This window comes from Tursiops truncatus, chromosome 6 (assembly GCF_011762595.2).
Source record: "Tursiops truncatus isolate mTurTru1 chromosome 6, mTurTru1.mat.Y, whole genome shotgun sequence".
In the NCBI taxonomy this organism is placed as follows: Eukaryota; Metazoa; Chordata; class Mammalia; order Artiodactyla; family Delphinidae; genus Tursiops; species Tursiops truncatus.
Window position 1 is genome coordinate 93,234,007 of NC_047039.1, and position 20,040 is coordinate 93,254,046.

The window sequence follows — 20,040 nt, forward strand, 5'->3', positions numbered from 1 at the left end:
TTGCCTCAAGTCCAAGATCCTTGAGCGCAGCCTACTGAGTCCTCCAGCTACTTCCCACTTCAGCCATAACCTCCCATCCTCATGAACCATCAGCACTTTGGACCTGCTCGAAACTGCCCTAACACATAATACTGATCCACACAACTGTCTTTACATATGCGCTTGGCTCTTCCTGGAACACCTTCCCTTGCCCAAACTCTGTGCCTGGCAAACACCTACTTCATCCTTCCAGTCCCAGCCTCAGAACCACCTCTCAACAAAACCTTTTATGACCCTCCTCCCCACCCAGAGTAATCACTACCTGTTCTACGCTGCCTCGGAAAGTTACACATACTTCACATTATGCTGTGATCATACTTTGGCAGGTGTCACGAATACAAACATCTCCAGGGACCAACCAGGTATCATAAATAAATGAAGTACCTAGCGAAAACAGATCTCAACTCTGCATGATAATGCCTGCCTGGCTATGTCACCTTTTAAAACCTTATACTGAACAAAGAAAATGCATATGGGGCCAAATTCATGTAGCACACAGACTGCCAGTTTTGCAAACTCCAGCCAAAGGCATAAAACGTCAGGGCCATCATTTCTATTCCTTCTACTCCTTGAACTGAAAAGACTACAGAACATGCCTGTAGGTATTCCCATAGCATGTGGTCGCATTCCGATCCTCGGTCCTGCTGCCCAGCAGGGGTGACACTTAAAGCACACAGCTCCCCACTTACCTGAGTACAAGGAAAGGATGCAGTGTCGAGCTGTATAACCTCGAACTCACTGCTACTCAATACTTACCAAAAATATTATTTTTGAAGGAATAACATTTACAGGCAATATCCTGAAAGGCATCTAGCCCATTATTCCACGAGGAATGTGAAATGTCTATCCTTGTACAGAGCTACACCAGCCAAGAGCTACTTGTCTGAACTGTCTTGCTTTAGCTCCCATAGAATTGCTTTTCTGAGACAAACTCTGGCATCATGCCATTGACCCCTACTGGGCAACGTTGCTGTTGTCTTTCTAACCCCACGGTTATATTCATTGTAAAGATTGTGTTTGGAGACATTGTTCATTACATTAACATACTGAATGTTTAAAGAACCATTCATAAAATCCTCTCTCCTCCCAGCACCATGAAGAGTTGTGCCCTTTGTTTAGCCCTTATACTTGCAGGCTTTTTGGATCATACAGTTGTTTGTGTCCCCTCTTCGTGTCACCTACTAGCAAGGACAGTGAAATGTGTGGCCTTTTCCTAATACATGGATAGGACCCTGAGGGGAACCCTCTGCCTCGGTCTCTCCCGAAACTCACACTCTCACTTTCTCTTCCTGCATTTCCTTCCTGCGCTTACTAAGTTTCTTCCCCTTCAGTAGGGAAATATTCAAGTAACTAACTTCTAGCGCTTCATTCACCACACAGTATTTTCATTTAGTTCCCACCTCTCCCGTTTGTGAGTTTTTTGAAGACAAGGCCTCCATCTTACTCATCTTTGTATCTGTGAAGGCTAATAAGGGACCATTAATTGAATATCAAATTGAACTGTATTACATGTGATTCCTTCTAGTCATGGATGAAATGGTAAATTAACTATCTCTTAAGGAAGCACACTTAACTTCCCCCAAAAGAGCAAAAGTTGTCCCTGGCCTCAAGACCAATTAGCATCTGGAGGAAAATAAAACTTACGGGGACTAATATGAGTAATATACACCAAACAAGTGCAGGTATAAATACTATTTAGCTTTTAATCCTTTGCTATCCATTTTTCCAGTAATTGTTCCATTTTCTAGTAGTTAACCAGTTCTTTTGCAGAAGCATATTAACCAGGAATTTTCCACAATCAGTCAAGAGAGTGAATGCAGTTAAAAGCAAAATATTTTATGGCACATTAAAATCTGTCCACTCAGAGGGTACAGGACCAAAGAAAGCTGCAAGATGCTGTTCGTTAGACACGGAACTGTAAAGGAATGAAGGATATCCCCGCAGTGGAAAGAAGTACATCCACCAGTAAGGTCTGGTCAGTTGCACTCAGTGTCATCCAAGACCAATTATTATCGAAGCTTCCCATTGCTCTACTCATTTTCCAAGTTCTACAAACCTACATTTCATTCATGCAAATATCTTTAAATTTTTCTCAAACTTGATTGGTAGGTGTATAATGTGTTATCATTGTTTTGGAAACTGATTTAATCATTTTTCACCACTAGTCAAAAAATCATCCCTACCTTTTGAGATAGTACATTCTGTAACTGAGAATCTACCCTAAACAAATCATCCAAAACACAGAAAAAGGTGTTCACTGCAGTGAAGTAGAGCTTCTGAATGGAATTAAGGTCACCTCTAATTATGATATACTATTAAGACAAAAGACAGTATACTCATTGTACTCAGCAGGATTTCAACCAACTAGTAAAATGTGCAGAGGAAATATCAGAAGGAAATATCCCATAAAGTTGATACTGGAGATCTCTGGGCGGGGATTATAACAACTTTTTTTCTTCTTTATATTTTCTTTTGTCTTCTACAATGAACACATACTACCTTTGTAATTTTAAAAGTTTTTCTTATTCTAAACCTACTTGGAAACCAAATGATACTATTCTCAAATTAGTGATCTCACTCTTAGTCTCAGAAAATTACATAGATAGTTGTTGGGTGCAGTGTTTTTTTAAAATAGCAAAAAATAAAATAAAATAAAATAGCAAAGAAATGAGAAATAAACTAAATGTCCAAAACTAGGGCAATAGTTGAATGAAAAATAGTTTAACAACTTAATGGATTACTATTAAGCTATTAAAAATATAATGATTCAGACTATATTATCACATATAACAATAGGTAGAAATTGGTCAGTAGAAACAAAAACACATTTGTTACCTCTAGGTAGAATTACATCATAAAATAGACCATAATGGGAATAGACCATAAAACTAACATGATTAAATGAAAAATATAACAGGTTTGATTTATTTAAATATTGCCATATGTGGTTTCAAAAATAATTTTCAAAACTTTTTTAAGAATACTCTAAACAGCGTTTTACATAAAAACAAATATTTTTAGATGAGTTCGATAGCTTTAAATACTTTAACATGTGTTTGCTGAAAATTCTTCTACCAGCTGAGTTATTCCACCATCAAAATGTGATGAAAACAGAAAAAGAAAGGGGTTTGGGTAGGTAAAAAATTCTGTGCATCCTTCCTGTATTAAAATAAGCCCAGGGCTTCCCTGGTGGCGCAGTGGTTGAGAGTCCGCCTGCCGATGCAGGGGACACGGGTTCGTGCCCCGGTCCGGGAAGATCCCACATGCTGCGGAGCGTTTGGGCCCGTGAGCCATGGCCGCTGAGCCTGCGCGTCCGGAGCCTGTGCTTCACAACGGGAGAGGCCACAACAGTGAGAGGCCCGCGTACAGCAAAAATGAAAAAAAAAATACTAGGTGGTGCATGAGAACACTCTGTGCATCTCCCTGACTCTGTCAGCCTTGAACCTAACCTAACCCCATGACTCCAACCCCTTCTAATCCAACCTACTTCTTAGAACCAGCCTTGAGCAACATCCATACCTATTACGTGCCTGGACCTATGCCCAACCTGCTCCCAAACACCGCCTGTGTGACCTGCCTCTGCCTTGTCCCCTGAGGTCCTGGCCAGGTTTCCACATAGTATCAGCTTAAGGAGAAGATATTCAACAGCAAATAAAGGCATATAAGCTGATGAAGCAATACCAAAACACACTAAGTAGAATACCCACAGTTACTTGGACTTCCTGAATAAATATTTATTATGAATAAGGAATTAGGTAGTGCTCAAAAAGAAAAAGCATGAATCTTATCTTTTGTTTCCTCAAATACATTTTCCTCAAAAATAAGAACAAGTGAAATAAAGTACTTGTAAGTGAAAGTGGAAGACTGAAAACTGTTTTGAAATTACCAAAACTAATGTATTTTAATGCAACTGATTTAACACACTGGTAAGAAAAGCTGAGTTGCCAAGTACTTCTCATTCCCTTTCACAGAAAACCCAATCCTTGTCCAATATTCCTTAAACTCGGAATAGTCATTATAACTGAATCAGTCTTCCATGGGGATTCCTTAGCCCTTTAAATTTCTTTGACATAACATCACTACTGTTCAATGGGTTTTTATAAAATGTGGATTATGTATAACAATTTAGATACTACACGTTTCCCCTAAAGCAAGCATCCAGCATATAAACCTAAGATAATGATTTTTTCACCCTCACTGAATCTGAAAGGTTAAAAACCAATGTAATTTCAAGTGTGGGCAAACTACAAACTATGATGTTAAAGTCTCAAGAATTTGCTCAGGAAAGTCTTCATCTTTGCCCACTCTTCATGCTTCCAGAAGTATCAGTGCTGGTGTCCAATGTCAAGATGTTTGTACCACCTGAGCCTCCCTTTACGATACAAGTAAGGATGTAAATACTTGGAGTTCTCCCATGTTTAGCTTGAGCTTGTCAGACTAAATTAACTCAGTGGCACAAGAACATCAATTCTTTGAAGGTGAAACAGCCAGAGCAAAGTTGAAAATAAAAAGCATGAAGTCACTGCATAACACGATGGAGAGAATGATTTGTGCACGTTATTCTGAATCTTCTGTTTCAATACAAGGACCTTGAGGCCTGGAAAGGGTGGGTCCTGTCAAAGGCCCCATGGACAGCGGTGGGGAAACTGGTACTTGAATTATGGTCGCCTGTCTTACTTAGTCTCAATCAGTCCACTTAATTTATGGATATCCAATTTAAAATATTTTAGAACTCTTCACCCAGCTTTAAAAAGGGGGCAGGGGAATGAACCCTAAAGCCCTGTCATGACAAAATAAGGAAATAAAAAATAAAAATCCTAACACAGCAATAATTCCAAACCATTATTTAAAAAATCACTAAGAAGCTATGAAATGTTCATTCAGTCATCAGATCTCCACTTACTAAAACTTAACTTCAGTGCTCTACTTTCTCACAAATTATGCATAGTTACTAGATTGGTAATTACACTACGTAGGACTTTTTTTTAATCCAACCAAAACTACTTCTCTACATCCACACAGAGCTTTGTACAGTTTCTAGTGCAGAGCATACCTGCAACAAATGCTATTATTATTTACCAATACACAAAACTGCTATAATACAAAACTGCTTCAAACACACTGGCACCCACCTCCCCCCAAATATTCTTTCTATTCCTCTTTGACTTTTGAAAAAAAGGCCACAAACAGGAAGGCCCACTAAGTATCACAAAAATGCCAACTCATCTAACAAAAAGGTCTGCCTTCCATCTGTCGTTCACTTCCAGTACTTTATTTTGCTTACATTACTCAGTTCTTCCATGACTCTACAATCCCGCACACGCCCCACCTCGACCCTTCACTGAGTTAACCCCTTCTCATTCTGCAGATCTAATCAAATGTCACTTAGGGAAATCCTGAATCACCCCAAAGTCAGATGAGGTTCCCCATTTAATTTCTTCTGAAACTCCCTGTGCTTTTCCCTTGTAACACTCATCACGTTTGTCCACATATATTTGGGTGCTCATTTGGTCAATATCCTCCTTCCCACTGGACTCTGTTTCATGCGCCCAGTGATGATCACTGCTTTATTCCCCACTCTAGTCCAACTATTAGCATAAGAACTGGTATTGTGTATATAATAAAGACCTGTAGAATAATGAATAACCCTAATTCCACATAGAACAGCAACAAACTAGATCAGTGTTTTTCAAACCACCCTTCACAGTTAGATCAGTGTTTTCAAAACTTCTAAATTATGACCAACACTTCTTTTAAATGAAAACGAACAGATTATAACAGAAATGGGGGGGGGGGAATCATGCTTATTATATGTAGTAAGCTGCATGAAACTGTCATTTTCTTCATATATATATGACCCTTTCTAACTATGGGTCATGGTCCAAAACGTTGGAAAGCCACTGAACTGAATGTCCCAATACAACTCCTCCCAACTTCCCACCAAACTGCTCAAAAATGTGCACAAAATGGCAAAACTGGCAGCAGTACTAGAAAGAGGCAGGGAAAAGCCAAAATCTAGGCATTATTTCCACTAACTCTGTGAAGGATAGGTAAAAAGAAAATTCTTGAACCACATGAATCTGAAAGACTCGCACTGCACCTTTGGAAATTCAACAAGTCAGACGCTCTTGATGAATGCAGAAAAAATTCTGAGTCGAACTCAGGAACGCAGAAGATACAACTGGCCCGGTAAAGATGAGGACATACCCCAACTACATGGGAGGCACCTTTCAAACTAGCATAAGCAAGGGGACCCCAAGTGCAAATGAGGGTCAAAACTAACTAGAGACACACACAAAATACTGCTGCAGATTTTATTACAAACTAGAATACAAAAGTCTAAAGTCTACACTTAAAATTTAAGCTATACGCTGAAATATATATATAGTGTATATATATAAATATGATGGAAATTGAGAAGTGGCAAGAAGGCAAAAAAAATAAAGGCATACTAAATTCTCTGTTGTGCAGAGGAGTGGGATCAAAAGTTATTCAGTTCTTTGACTTTGGGAACCAGAGAAACACAGAATCATGAATGTATTTGGAAAACAGAGATAATCACTAGTAAAGTGGAAACTAGATTTGGCCATATAAAAATAGTTTATATATATGAAACAAATGATACATAGAAAAAGACAGAAAATAAAGTCCAGAAAGTATATTAGATTGAACCGTAGGAAACTGCCATTTTTATAGGTCAAAAGCAGTCAAATAACAATTTCATATGACTCAATCCATCAACAACGACAATAATAGTGTCAGCTAATTTGTTCAGTGTACGAGGCACTTTTAAAGGATTGATTGAAAATCTATGTATGCATGTTCCTTTACAAATAAAAACTGTAGTCCTAGAGACATTATGTAATTTATCTGAGGCCATGCAGCTAAATACTGGTGGGAAGAAGTAAACCAGTGCTTTTCACAGTACCTCTCAGAAAAAAAAACTTAAAGAAGTAAGGTCAAACATATTGGCCATAACAATAAATATTAAAGGAATAAGTTTCCCTTTGAGAGGTATGTTAAAATCCAATTAAATGTTGCTTATAAGCAAAAATATATGAAACAAAATGACAGACACCAAAAGTTTAAAATCAGAAGGATGAGTGAAATTATTTCAGACAAAGAAAAGAAGAAAACACTGGGAACATTAATATCAGGAAAATAGCAGCACGTAGTTCCAAACGCATAAAGGGTTATTTTACATCGATAAACAAAATAAAGGCCTAACAGTAATCTTTATGCATTTAATATTATGGTAACACATAGAAATTGCTATCAAGAAACTGACAAAAGCCCATTTGTAGAAAGAGCCTAAAGGACCATTCTTATCAGTCTGTGACAGCTCAAGTACAGAATCAGGACATAGAGGATATGAATAATATTACTACAGTGGCTGAGTTAATAAACATATCTGCACTTGTCACCTGTAGAAACCATGCTCTTTTCAATCCTCAGGACACAGAAATCCCTAATACACAATAAGTAAAACTTGTACAAACCTCACTTAATTACCATGATAAATAAAACCAATAATTTATGCAAAAGTTTCTACGTAAGCAATAAAGCAATATGCAGCCAAGTCCTACTGAGCCGCTAGCTGCATTCCCAATAGTCAGGTATTAACAAAAATGTTCACTTTCCCTGTACTGTTTTACATTTTTAGTGATTCTATTAGCACAAAACACAGAAGTTAAGCTATCTTCATTTTTTTAACTGCCACCTTCGGACTTTTATATGAAAATTCCTCCTCCCTCGATAATGACTGACTCAAAATTTAAAATAAAATACTGCTCATTATTTCAAAATCATTGAAAATGAAGTCATGTACGTCAAAGATGACAACAAAGTTGATCCATGTCTACTCCTTCACTGAAAACAAATGACCTAGTATCAACTCAAGAAGTGAGAACCAGAGTTTTGTCTATTTTCTTGATTTTTTTCCCCATCAAATCAGCCCATCTTTTTCTTTAATCAATGTCTCCCTCCTCTTCTATTCTCACCTCCCAGTTTCACTAACCTATTTGAACTCACCTTTCAAGCCCCCACATAAATGCCACTTTCTCAGAGACACTTTCCTCACCCTCGCAGACAAGGTCAATCCCCATGACACTTCCAGGAGACCCTGCTTTCCTCCCTAATTCCAAGTAACTTGGAGTTACTTGTTCAGAGGCTGTCTCCTTCACTAGATTGTAAATCTCATGCAGTCAAGACTGTGTCTTATTTACTATAACATGTGGAGATGGTAAATATATTGATTCTTTTATTCAGAAAATTTCAGTTCAAACAAATTTTTAATTCAAAATATTTGAGTTCTACATGCAAGGTATTACCCTAAGGGTATTACACTGGGAAAACGGCAGTAAATAAAACAGGAATTTTTTTTTAATTAATACTTTCCCTCATCAAAGAAGTAAAAACAATATAAATGCAATGGAGAAGAAAATAACAGGCAAGCTCGGTAAATGGGAAGGGTTATACAATGTTAAATGTAGTGATCATTAGAGAAGGCCACACTAAGAGGTGACATTTGAATTAAGATGTGAAAATGATGACAAAGCAACCATATGGACGCCTGGAAACAGAGCATTCCAGCAAGAGGGTACAGTCGATGGCAAAGGGCTAGAAACCACAGTCTACTCTGTAGGTAAGTCCATACATGGTTCTTGTTTAAAGTAAGGATAGAACTCTGGGAACATGAGTACCTAAAGATGGGCAGAGAAGCAAAAACTCTTAAAAGAATAAAGAAGCTAACAGAGATAGGAAATGATTAAATATGATACATATTAAATACTGTGACTATCATGTGGTCAATGGAAAATTAACGTAAAAGATTTTAATTCCATGTGTACTTATGATACAAAGCAAAATGCTATAAATATTCAGTAATATCAAATATTTTAAAAACTGCAAGAGTTACCCCAAAATGGAATAAGGAAGTTATCCCTGAGCAGTGGAACTATGGATGAGTCCCGCCAAATTCCAAAATGAGCACGTACTGTTTTTACAACTTTCAAATGGAAATGAGTATAATTTTAAAGAATCATAATGGCTTAGAGAGAAAAAGGCTGAGAACAGATTATCTTTGCTCTATCTTACTGCAAGAAGGCATGCCAATATAATTTCCTGAAATGAACATATATTTTTAATTGGAAAAGATCTTTTTGTAACCAGGTAAAGAGCAAAGTTCTACTGTATGTTATTTTTAACCTTCATCAAGCAATTAAAGCTTAAATTTACTTGACCAGAGTTTATAAACCCCCATGGCAAACTTGCTGGGGTTTCTCAAAGTCTGGGCTTTAGGCTGAGAAGTTTTTCAGCTTGTCTTTTACTACAGTGATGACAGTAATATGATACTCAATGCTGTTAGTACAGCAGTAAACTAAAACTATATTTGCAACTCCACTCAGGCCCCAAATCACCAAGAATCTTCCAATTCTTTTCAGGTTGTTTTTTTCCTTTGCCTGAATGGATTGTTTTGGAAGCTTTTATTCATCTCAAAGGAACATCAAACTGAAACTCCATCTCCTTTGTATCATACCAGGACCACCTCATCAGAGAAGCCATAGTGGATGTTCACTGAATGTTTGACAACCTACAAAACTATTTTAAGCACCTGCTGGATAGAAAAAGTACCTGAAGAATCAAAGAATGACTTACTGTCCTTGTTAAGACACCTAGTACTTATATCAATGGGACAGGATCCTTTCACAATGTGTTCGGATATCAAATCATCACATTGTACTCTTTAAATATCTTAGTTTTGTCAATTACACTTCAATAAAGCTGGGAGGAATTTTTTTTAAATAATTTTTTAAAACCCACTGAGTATATATCACTTTTCTCACTCTAAAACTTCTCTCCACCTTATCACATCAATTTCACTGGTATTTACTCTGATATATAACAAGTACTCCTGAATACTGCCACGCTTTAGCTTCTCAGCTAAGTTGCAAGCTCAGATTTCCAGCTACCAGCTGAAAATCGCTGCCTCCTTAGCTTTAGACACGTCTAAAACCAGCATGCCGCACTGACACAATCCTCATAGCCTCATGCCCCTGCTCTCTGCTAATGGCATCGACGTGCCCTTTTTCGTCCCCAGAAGCTCCCTGCACCCTTCTGTTGGCCCTGCAAGGCTGACCCAAAGGGCTTCCCTGGTGGCGCAGTGGTTAAGAATCCGTCTGCCAATGCAAGGGACACGGGTACGAGCCCTGGTCAGGGAAGATCCCACATGCCGTGGAGCAACTAAGCCCATGCGCCACAACTACTGAGCCTGTGCTCTAGAGCCCGCGAGCCACAACTACTGAAGCCCACACGCCTAGAGCCCGTGCTCTGCAACAAGAGAAGCCACCGCAATGAGAAGCCCGCGCACTGCAATGAAAAGTAGCCCCTCCTTGCCGCTACTAGAGAAATCCCGTGCACAGCAACAGACCCAACGCAGCCAAAAGTTAATTAATTAATTAAAAAAAAAAAAAAAGACTGACCCAAAGCAGACCACCACTCAGCCACAAATTGTAACCCATCACTCACATGCAGCTCCTGGGCCTTCGATATGACTCCTCTGCACGGAATGAGCTTCTCAGCCCACTTGCCCATTGAGGCCAGAAACCCCTTGCAAATGTTTCCTCTACTCCAAGGTAGAGTTACTCTCTCCATCCTCAGATATTCAGATGGCACTCTGTCTAAACCTCGGTTTACAATATTTATCACTGTCTGCGTGATCTCAGGCATTTGTATCCATGCCTCTCCATGTCTAGAAGCTGGTTGAGAGCAGGGAACCATCCTTGCTTGGTGGTTGCTTTTCCTTTTTTAATTTTCGTACTGTAGTGTCCTCAGCCGAGCACAGGGACTGAATCTCATAAGCCTGCAGAGATTTTAGCTGCATGAAACTGAACTGACAGGGTCTCAGATAAAGGGAGGAGAGCACAGATCCTACTGAATTTGGAAAAGCCAAGTCATCCTGCCCTAGCCTTTGAACCTCTGGGTCTCTGTGTCTACTCAGAAAGCAAAGCAAGCCGTTCTCTGTGGAATTATAATAAATACCGGGTACAGAATGAATTCCTCCTTTTCTCGACATGACAATAATCCCTCTCCCAACAAATCATAGTCCAAGATGGCAAAGCAGCCCCTTAACAAAAGGCAATTCTATTTCAGCTGTGCTGCTCCCTGGGTTAAAAACTCTCCATCCTTATCACCTGCTGATTGCCAACTGCTAGGGGGGCCTCGTTTAATGCTCCCATGACGAAACCTGCCTATAATGAGTAACTCCCCCTATCTGCTCTGCTCTAGAAGCAGTTGATAGGCCCTCCCCAGCTGCCTTGCTTTGCACCTAACGAAAGGTTCGCAGATACCCACCACGTGCTTCTAAATGCCCTGCCTTCCCTCGCCAGACACCCGGATGAAGCAGAGTCCTGGTGGAAATAACATTCTGGGGCAATGATATTTGTTGTCTTGGTTGTCACACAGCTGGAAATCATTTTCTTCTTTCCCATTCATAATAGCCCAACCTTCCCATCTCTGGGACAAGAACCCTTTTTTGTGTTTGTTTTTGGTTTTTTTTTTTTTTTTTTGGCTGGGCCACATGGCTTGTGGGATCTTAGTTCTCCGACCAGGGACTGAACCCGTGCCCCCTGCAATGAAAGCGTGGAGTCCTAACCACTGGACCACCAGGGAATTCCTCATAGCACGCTGCACCGATTCAGGAAGAGCCATGCAGGCTCCTGGGACCTCAAACGTCTGGCCCATGGTGGCAATCTCAATCACAGCCTCTCCAAAACGAAAAGAGGCAAGAGAGAGCACATGCACGCACAGACACATACCCCACATGCATCAATATATATAAACACAAATATTAGGTTTGTATAAGCAGAAGTACAATTATGGAAGGCTACGTAACAAATTCATGACAGAGGGGTTGGTTACACCAGATGGGTAAGCTAGAAAGAGCAGAGGGATATTACATTTCCTTTAGACACATCTGTATCATTTGAATCATTACAAAACCCCCATCTTTCTATAAATGAATGCAGCTATCTTCTGGTGAGAACACTTTCTACTGTGTTCATAGCCGAGTGACTTAAACAGGATAAGTAAAATGCATTAACCAAGCAGAGTTCACTGTGGCATGACCTCAAAATAGGTCTGACTTCCCAGCAAGGCTAGGTTTGGATTATTCTAGGAAGCAAGTTATCAACTGACTATAGAGCCTCAAACACAAATTGCGTCAAAAGTTAGAATATCTGAAATGAGAAGGAAGCAAGGGCTACAGATAAGACACAGTTACGTCTATCTCTAGACTTGACAACTAAGAGGTAAATCTGGGCAAAAATGTTTCAAGTTTATAAAACGAAAATGAGAATACCAGGATCCATCTCTTCTCACCTTGTTAAGAAAAGCTAACTGACCTGAAAACACTGGGCCTAGTTTGAAGAAAACATTCCTAAAGTTGAAACTCAACAAACATGCTCCATGTCTGAAGATGTTTCAGAAGAACTTCAGTCATGAACATAATATGATAGAATGCAAGCTCCTCGAGAGAGGGGACCTTCTGTGTCTTGTTTCCTACTGTTCCCCAGTACCTTGTAGGTGTGCAACAAATATTTACTGCATCTGGAATAAATGAACAAATTAAAGATTAAGGAACAAGTAAACGAAAACTAGAATTAGCAACCAGATAATATCAGTGCCTATTCTTATTTTATAGATATAAAAAGAATTGGGCTTCCCTGGTGGCGCAGTGGTTGAGAGTCCGCCTGCCGATGCAGGGGACAGGGGTTCATGTGCTCCGCAACGGGAGAGGCCACAAGAGTGAGAGGCCCGCATACCGCAAAAAAAAAAAAAAAGAAAAAAAAAGAATGGAACTTCGACTCATTCAGCAATAACAACACTGGAAATTAAAAGCCCCTTGATTCCCTCTATCTTGATTACCTTTTTCTCTTCTGCATTTCTTGTTTTATCTCCTAGGTCCCTCCCAGATCTTAATCTCCTAGGAGCCTTCCCTCACCCTCACCCCCACCCCATGCCCCTGAGGGTCAGGTGCCCCTGCTTGGTGCTCCCACAGTGCCCTGAGCTTATCGCCCTGTCACACTGAATTGCAATCATCATTTGTTAATATGTCTGTAAGCTCAGCTCCTGCTGGAGGGTAGGAATCCTGCCTTATTCATCCCCCCTCCCTGCCTCCATCTAGCACCTAGCACAATGCTTGGGTTATAGGAGACGGTCAGTTCAGTGCTGCTAGGGGTAGAACAGAACTTGTTTCCTCTGCCACCAAATCATTGCTCCTTCCAAAGAGCCAGGAGTATCCTTCTGTTAGGGCCAAGTTTCAGAATGAAGGCAGCTTGGGGATTGGTCAAGAAGAACCGCTTAAACATAGAGGAAGAAAGTTGAGTATAGCAGACTTACATGAAATCGAATCCAGTCTATTGTTCTGAGATTTAAGAAAATGGGAAAAAAGAAAACTTGCTAAAAAGGAATGGCTCACAGTAGCCCTCTCTGTACAGTGAATACTAAACCTTAAGAAGCCAAGGCACACACAATGGCCATAATGAACAAGAGCTCCTTTAACAACAGTTTCAACCTTGGAAATCCCACCCCAAAGAGATCCATAACCAGGCTTTATTAGTCCAACTTTCTCTCTTTCAGAGAAAGAGGCTGGTTCTGAAATCCCTTTCCTTTATCTCCATATTAAATAAAACAAACACAACCTGATCTACCTCATTCAGGCTTACACGTTATTTGTTTTAGCACTGGACTAAAGTTAAGAGTCTGCCCTGTCCTTACACCACTTTTTTTAAAAACAGTACCACAAAAATCAAATAAATTATAGCCTAAATCCACACATGTAGTAAAACAGTCCTCTCATTTCTGAAAGAAATTTGAATGTTACATGAGCTTCAAAGTTGAAGTTTCTACAGTACTGATCAGATGACAGGAGCCAACGTCCAAGGATTGAGACAATTTTCTTTGCCCCACACCCCCAGGTCAATAATAGTAACAACAATATTACTCTGAAATCATACCAACCTGCTGAAAAAAAAAAAGCCAGGGAATTTAAATAAAATCACCAAAACCAGCACTCTCCCTCCCCCCTCCTAAAAAAACCAAAAAAACTTGGAGTTACTTCAACTTAACTAATTTAATTAATTGATTAAACGTGCCAAACCCAAGTTCCCTTGCAGAAGATAAAACAAACTGCTGGGAGGATCATTCAAATTGTATTCAGAAGACAGTAAAAAGCAGCTGACCTAATCTCCTTTCATCATCTGTCTCCTTATTAGCCCAGCACCTCCAGATTCGAAGGCAATTAGAAGACTTACTCAAATCAGCTGCACCTTTGACATGCAGCTGAAAGGCCACCCACTCCCACCTTTGACACAGAGGTATTGCGGTGTGAGAGGAAACCTCCAGAGTTGCTGGAAGTCTCTCCCAAATGGAGCCCACAGAGATTCTTCCTGTCTGAGAGATAATGAGCTATACACCTTCACTCTGGACAGTTAGGGGAAAGAACAACAACAACAACAAAAGAGGCAGATGACCAGAAAGGAGGTTCCCAGAGAAGCATTCATCTACTGCACTGGGCGAGCTACTTCTATTGGAGGTTAAACTTAATAAAGGATCTTCGTGGTGTGTCAGCCCTCACTGCAACACCAAGGGTGCTTCTCCCTTCTCCCCAACATCACCCCCTTACCTTTTACAAGGGCGTTAACCCCATTTCTAAACTAATAATAATTCTCTTCTGTGCTGCAAATATTCAACCGCTGTGAAATACTATGTATAACATACACACAGTCAAGAATGTCGGTTGCCATGAGATTCACGTTTCAATTAGCATTAACTAGCAGGCCCTTCCCTAAACAAAAACAAAACAGAATGCTTTCTTGGTCAGCTCTGAGCCTGGGGAGCAATTTTAACCCACATGCTTCAAGGGCCTCGCAAGGTCCAGATGTAACACAATAACATCATTAATTTTCACTAAATTATATTTCTCAAAAGGCCACTATCAATTTGGGGGCAATACGGGCGAAGAAACTGCATATTCTTTATTCTGTAACCTTTCTATAATCTGGATAAGCTGGCAGCAGCGCCCTGAAACTCACTCGGCATGAGTTACGAGGGTATGTGATGGAATCAGGGCCCAGGCACCTCTCAATCATTTCAGTCCTCTCTATGCCCAGTACTTGTGACTCAGTGCCTTCCTGCGTTGTGGGGTTAAACTGTACTTCCCCCTCCCTGTCCCTAGGTAGTACAATTCCTTAAAATAACAGCCAAGGTCCCCACAATTTATCGCCTTGTATCTTTCCAGCCTCCATTACTCCAGACTCCAACTACATAGTTCACTCCCCACCATTCATCTTTCAAGAGACACATCATTTTCATCCTTCAAGTCCCTTTTGTGAAGTCTGCCCCAGAGACAGAATTTAATTTTCCATTGCCTGGCATGCCAAGTTTCTTAGATTCTACAGCTGCCGCCTAGTTATGCAACCCAGCTGCTATATATTGAAGTTAGCTGCATCTTTTCCCTCTGTACTGCAGCTCTTTCTAGAGCCTCCTTTCTCTCATCCTTGTATCTGCCACCGTCGAAGGAATGCAGTAACTGCTTATCCGATTAAAATTTCCTCCTTTTCTCCCAACTTTCTAAGGCATCCATGATAGCTCTCCATGAGATAGCTAAATAACACTACAGGGATTTGGAACATAGCGTGGTATGTAAACATTAGAAACCAAATAAGATGCTGAGTTAGCAAGGCCAGAGCAAGCTTTCAAATTTTAAACCAAGTTTTATTACATCACACTTCACTTTTAAAATACACCATGTTCCTCAAGTGTGTATGCATACAGGTACCAAAAAAAAAAAAATTAAAGAAAAGGGAGACAGGCCACACATCAAGCACAGATATTAAAATCGTGACCTCAAACTAAATCTCAGGTCTTGTTATTTGGACCCTTTGAGCGTCCCAGTGAAAATGATAGTCTATTCCACTCAGGTTGCAACTTTCCTTACTAAGCATTTGAAATAAGATTCTCCTGCCTAAAAATCATGAACCTCAGACTGACTGTCACTATGTATCAAAAAGACTTAGCAAGTGAGAGTTTTACTTGCTTTGAATTTTCCAGTAGGTCTAACAGTCAGAACAGATTCAGTAAAACCTTGAGAAGTCTGTGGTAGAATCTTCTTTTAAATCAAATTACTTTTCAGAAAAGATTAGCTTCAAATAAAAACAGACGTTTCAAACTCAGGTGTTGAAAGGGCTGCCACTTACATTCCCACGTCTGGTAACTTTTCCCATCACTCGCAGAGATTTCTGAGATCCACTGAGTGCGCTCAGCACTGAGCTGCAGCTCATCTCTTGAGAGACAACGATGCAAATGGGAAGTTGGCCAGGTCAGACTACAGACTCCAAGTCAATTTTAACGTTAAGTAGCTCACCCACTTTAAACAATACGGGTAGTGGAAGACTGACTGGGGTGGGGTAGGGTGGTATTATTGATGTCCTTGTGCAGGAGGAAAGAAAAAACAGGGGAGAACCGACTCCCAGCTCCAGGTTCTTCCCCCTCCAGGCATCTCCCACTGCTGCTTTTCCTCAACCCTCTTGGCCTTCCTGCCCTCCCCCTTACCTCCCAGACTAACAGTTGACACTTCCCTCTACTCTCGCCCTACTGTTCTAACATGGGATAACCACCCTCCAGTTTGTAGTGTTGTGGGGGGAGCTGGAAGGAACAGCAGAGATGATCAAACCCCTCCATTTTCCAGATGAGTACACCAAGAAGGAGGACCAGCTGACCTAACCAGCTAAAGTCGCACCACTAGGGGACGTGGTGTGTCTGTGGGATCAGATTATGATAACCCAGTCCTCCTGCCTGGCCCCTCAGCCCGGCCTTCCCGCCACACACTACCTCTTTCTCTGGCTACTTGGCTTCTTTATCCTCAAATTAAATGGTATCAAGAAAAATGCAGCCTTAATAATGCTGATCGTTATTCACAATTTTGCTTTTGGGGCAAATATGCTCCGGCCTCCCCAGAATTGGAGAATCAAGGGCAGAAACAAATGGATGACATTATGCATGTGTGTGTTAATGCAATTTAATTCGGTCCAAATTTCAGTACACACCCTTTTTCCTTGGGGCTTACTACTCTTCTTTGACAAGGAAATAGTTTCTTAGGAAAAAGAACTTAGTTTTAAACCAGCACGGTCTCCCTCTAACCCGAATTGCAAGCTTTGAATAACAGACCTCCTGCTTCACAGTTATGTTTAGGCTGGGCAAACGACACTTAATGCAAATAGGTGAAAATCACGGACTGTTAAAGCCCGAAGGAATAGAGGATTTTGCTCTCATAACTGCAGTCACCTGTTTTCAAGATTCATGTTTGTAAATATGTATCTATCCCAATGGGAAACAACGCGTTCATAGAGAAACTTTAACAAGCCAGCGCTCACTGGAAACCCCCATTTAGGAAACCTCCATAGATTTCAACAACAAAAAAAAGAGAAGTAGCAGCAGAAAGCAGCAATCTCAGGCCCCGGACTGAAGGCAGCAACAAGTCCTGGATACCGTCATTCTTACACATCAAAGTCCAAATGGCAGCAAAGAAAAACAAGAATAAATGATAAATCCATTCACAACAAACTAGTCCTGCGCACACGCGCGCGCGCACACACACACAACGAGCCCGTCTATTTCAAAACCACCAACTCAAAGCCAGGTCCCTCCCTTGCTTTAGAGTCCCCAGTTACTTGATAAACGTGTCTGTTAGACGTCCGGACAGAAACTTAAGTTTAAAGTCCTGAGGCGGGGAGAGACCGCTGCGTGGCCGGTGAGAAGCAAGTGGTGGGGAAGCTCGGCGCTGCGGGTCGCGGGGACCCCCGGCGGTCCACGTCCACCGGGACGCGGCTTGGGGGTAATGTTGAGCGCCTCCCGCCTGCCAGCTCGGGCCCCCACCCAGACCCAGGTAACCGGAGACCACCTACGTGTCACTTGGGCGGGTCCCGGCCGCTGGCACGGGGCACAGCGTGGGCACCGGGGAGCGCTGACCCGGTTGGGAGACGGGAGGGGCGGCGGCCCGGGCGGCTGCGGCCACTTCCCTCCCGGGGCCCGATCAACTGGTTGGCTGGGGAGGCCAAGAGCGCCTCGCCTCCTGCAGGTCGGCCCGCGAGCATGCACACCCACCCACACCCGGCACAGGCGCGCGCGTACACACACACAGACACACACACACACACACAGCCACAAAGCCCGTCTGCCGCAGGACAGCGCGATCCCAGCGCGCCGTTTGGCGGCGGAAGGGACCCGGCGAAAGCTGGCTCCGCGCTCAGAAGGCACCGTCCCCTCGCGCCACCCCGCGCCGCGCCAGTCCCTTTACCTGCGCCCGTCGCCGCCGCGCGTCCGGCTCCCGCCGCCCCCGGGCTGGCTTCAGGCTGCGCGGTCAATCCCCGCAGCCCCCGCCCCGCGGCCCGCCGAGCCCGGCCCTCCGCCCGCCCCTCGGCCGTCGCCCGGAGCGGGGCCGCCCCCTGCGCCCACCCCGCCGGGGTCCCGCGCGCGCGGCCGGGAGGCCGGGGAGGGCTCGGCGGCGCCGGGGCCCAGGCCGCCCGAGATCCCGGCAGGCTCCGCTGGGGGACAGGGGCGTCGCGGCTCCGGGAGCGTCAGCCGCCGCTCGGCCCCGACTGCTCCGGCTTTGGCGCGCTGGCAGGGCGGCGGGGGAGGGGGGCGCCGAGGGAGGGCCGCGGGAGCAGGGCGGACGCCTGCCCCCTTCTTCCTCCGCCTTCTTTCTTTTCTGCAGGCTCCACGTAGCACAAGTCAGCAACTCCCACACCCCCGACTCCCTCCCCCTGGCTCATTCCCTTACCTGGCGCGACGCCCCCAGAGCCCCTACCCTCTGTGCTCCTCCTCCCCCATCCAGTTGCCGGACTCCCCGCCCCGCCTGCAGGGGCGGGAGCGGAGGGTAGCCCAAGCCTCCCATTCATCATCTTCCCACCGCCCCCCACCCGGATCGGACCCACCCGCGTCTGGAGACCCACGGCCTCCAGCTCCGGATCTCCATCCCCACCCGCTCCCGTGCTCACCTCTGCGACCGGCAACTTGCGGGACTCGGGCGGCCTCTCCTACACGTTGCATTTTCATTTCGTCGCTCTTCTCTCCCCACTTGAAAAGCTCTGGAAGACATCGCAGGGCCCGCAAAATCCCCGATGTCTGGCCTCTCTCGTAGTTCCGTTTCCAAACTTTCCCGGAGGCACAGAGTTTCTCCCAGTGCAGCCTTCAAGTCGAGGCTGCAAAGAACGCAGAGTCAATTTTGCTGCCGGAAAGGTGCACACGTTTCCATTTGTGAGTTTTCGATTGCCTGGGTCTGCAGACCAAAGCAAGTGTGACTGTGCTCCCCTAGTTCTCCATATCCATGATTATAAATTTCTCTTCCGCTTTCCCAGTGTAACTTTGCAAGTGCAAACTATCAATTTTAGAAGAGTAATTAAGGGCGGGGAATACACACCTGGAGGTGTGGTTGGGAGCGGCGCAGGACTAAGGCCTGGGGATGGTTCTCGGGAAAGTGGCGGGCACAGAGATTCGCCCAGGTTCTGGAACAACACCCGGTCCACCGGGGGCTCTCCAGCCGCGCCACCCCCTACCCACCTCCCACCCTTGGCTTCCTGGAGTGTTGGCAATTCTCTGCCTCTAGCTCCACTGCTAAAGGCGCGACACAACAAAAGTAGCAGCTTACGAGTAAAAACTGGGCAAACTCTAAACGGCACGTGGGGTCTACGACAGCAGCATGTCAGGGAACTTGGCAGGACTGATACAAGTACATATAAGAAAGAAACGCAGAACCAGGAGGGAGGGCTGCGTTGGGGGCAGCCACTCGGTAACCTTGGGCTTCGCAGAAATGGGAGGTCACCGGAAACCGCACAGGGCGGGGAGGGGAAGAATTCTTGGTGGGGATGGAAACGTCTCAAGCTTACAGTGAGGTCTGCCTGGAAGAGAACGTGACCGTCGCCCGCAAGTGACTGCTTCGAACCT

General features: G+C 43.3%; 1 protein-coding gene across 5 annotated transcripts in view; it reads right to left on the bottom strand.

The window, feature by feature from the left end:
* Positions 1-19,230, bottom strand: part of LPAR1 (lysophosphatidic acid receptor 1) — a 179,147-nt gene extending 159,917 nt beyond the window's left edge. The window contains exon 1 of one of the 5 annotated variants that reach the window (XM_073806393.1): positions 18,395-18,751. The gene's annotated coding sequence lies outside the window, so the exon portion shown is untranslated. Of the gene's footprint in view, positions 1-17,768; positions 17,953-18,002; positions 18,139-18,394; positions 18,752-19,094 lie in introns of those variants that run through there. The other 4 variants (XM_073806390.1, XM_033858393.2, XM_019946527.3 and 1 more) reach the window with 4 other exon arrangements.
* Between the last annotated feature and the right edge of the window lie 810 nt (positions 19,231-20,040).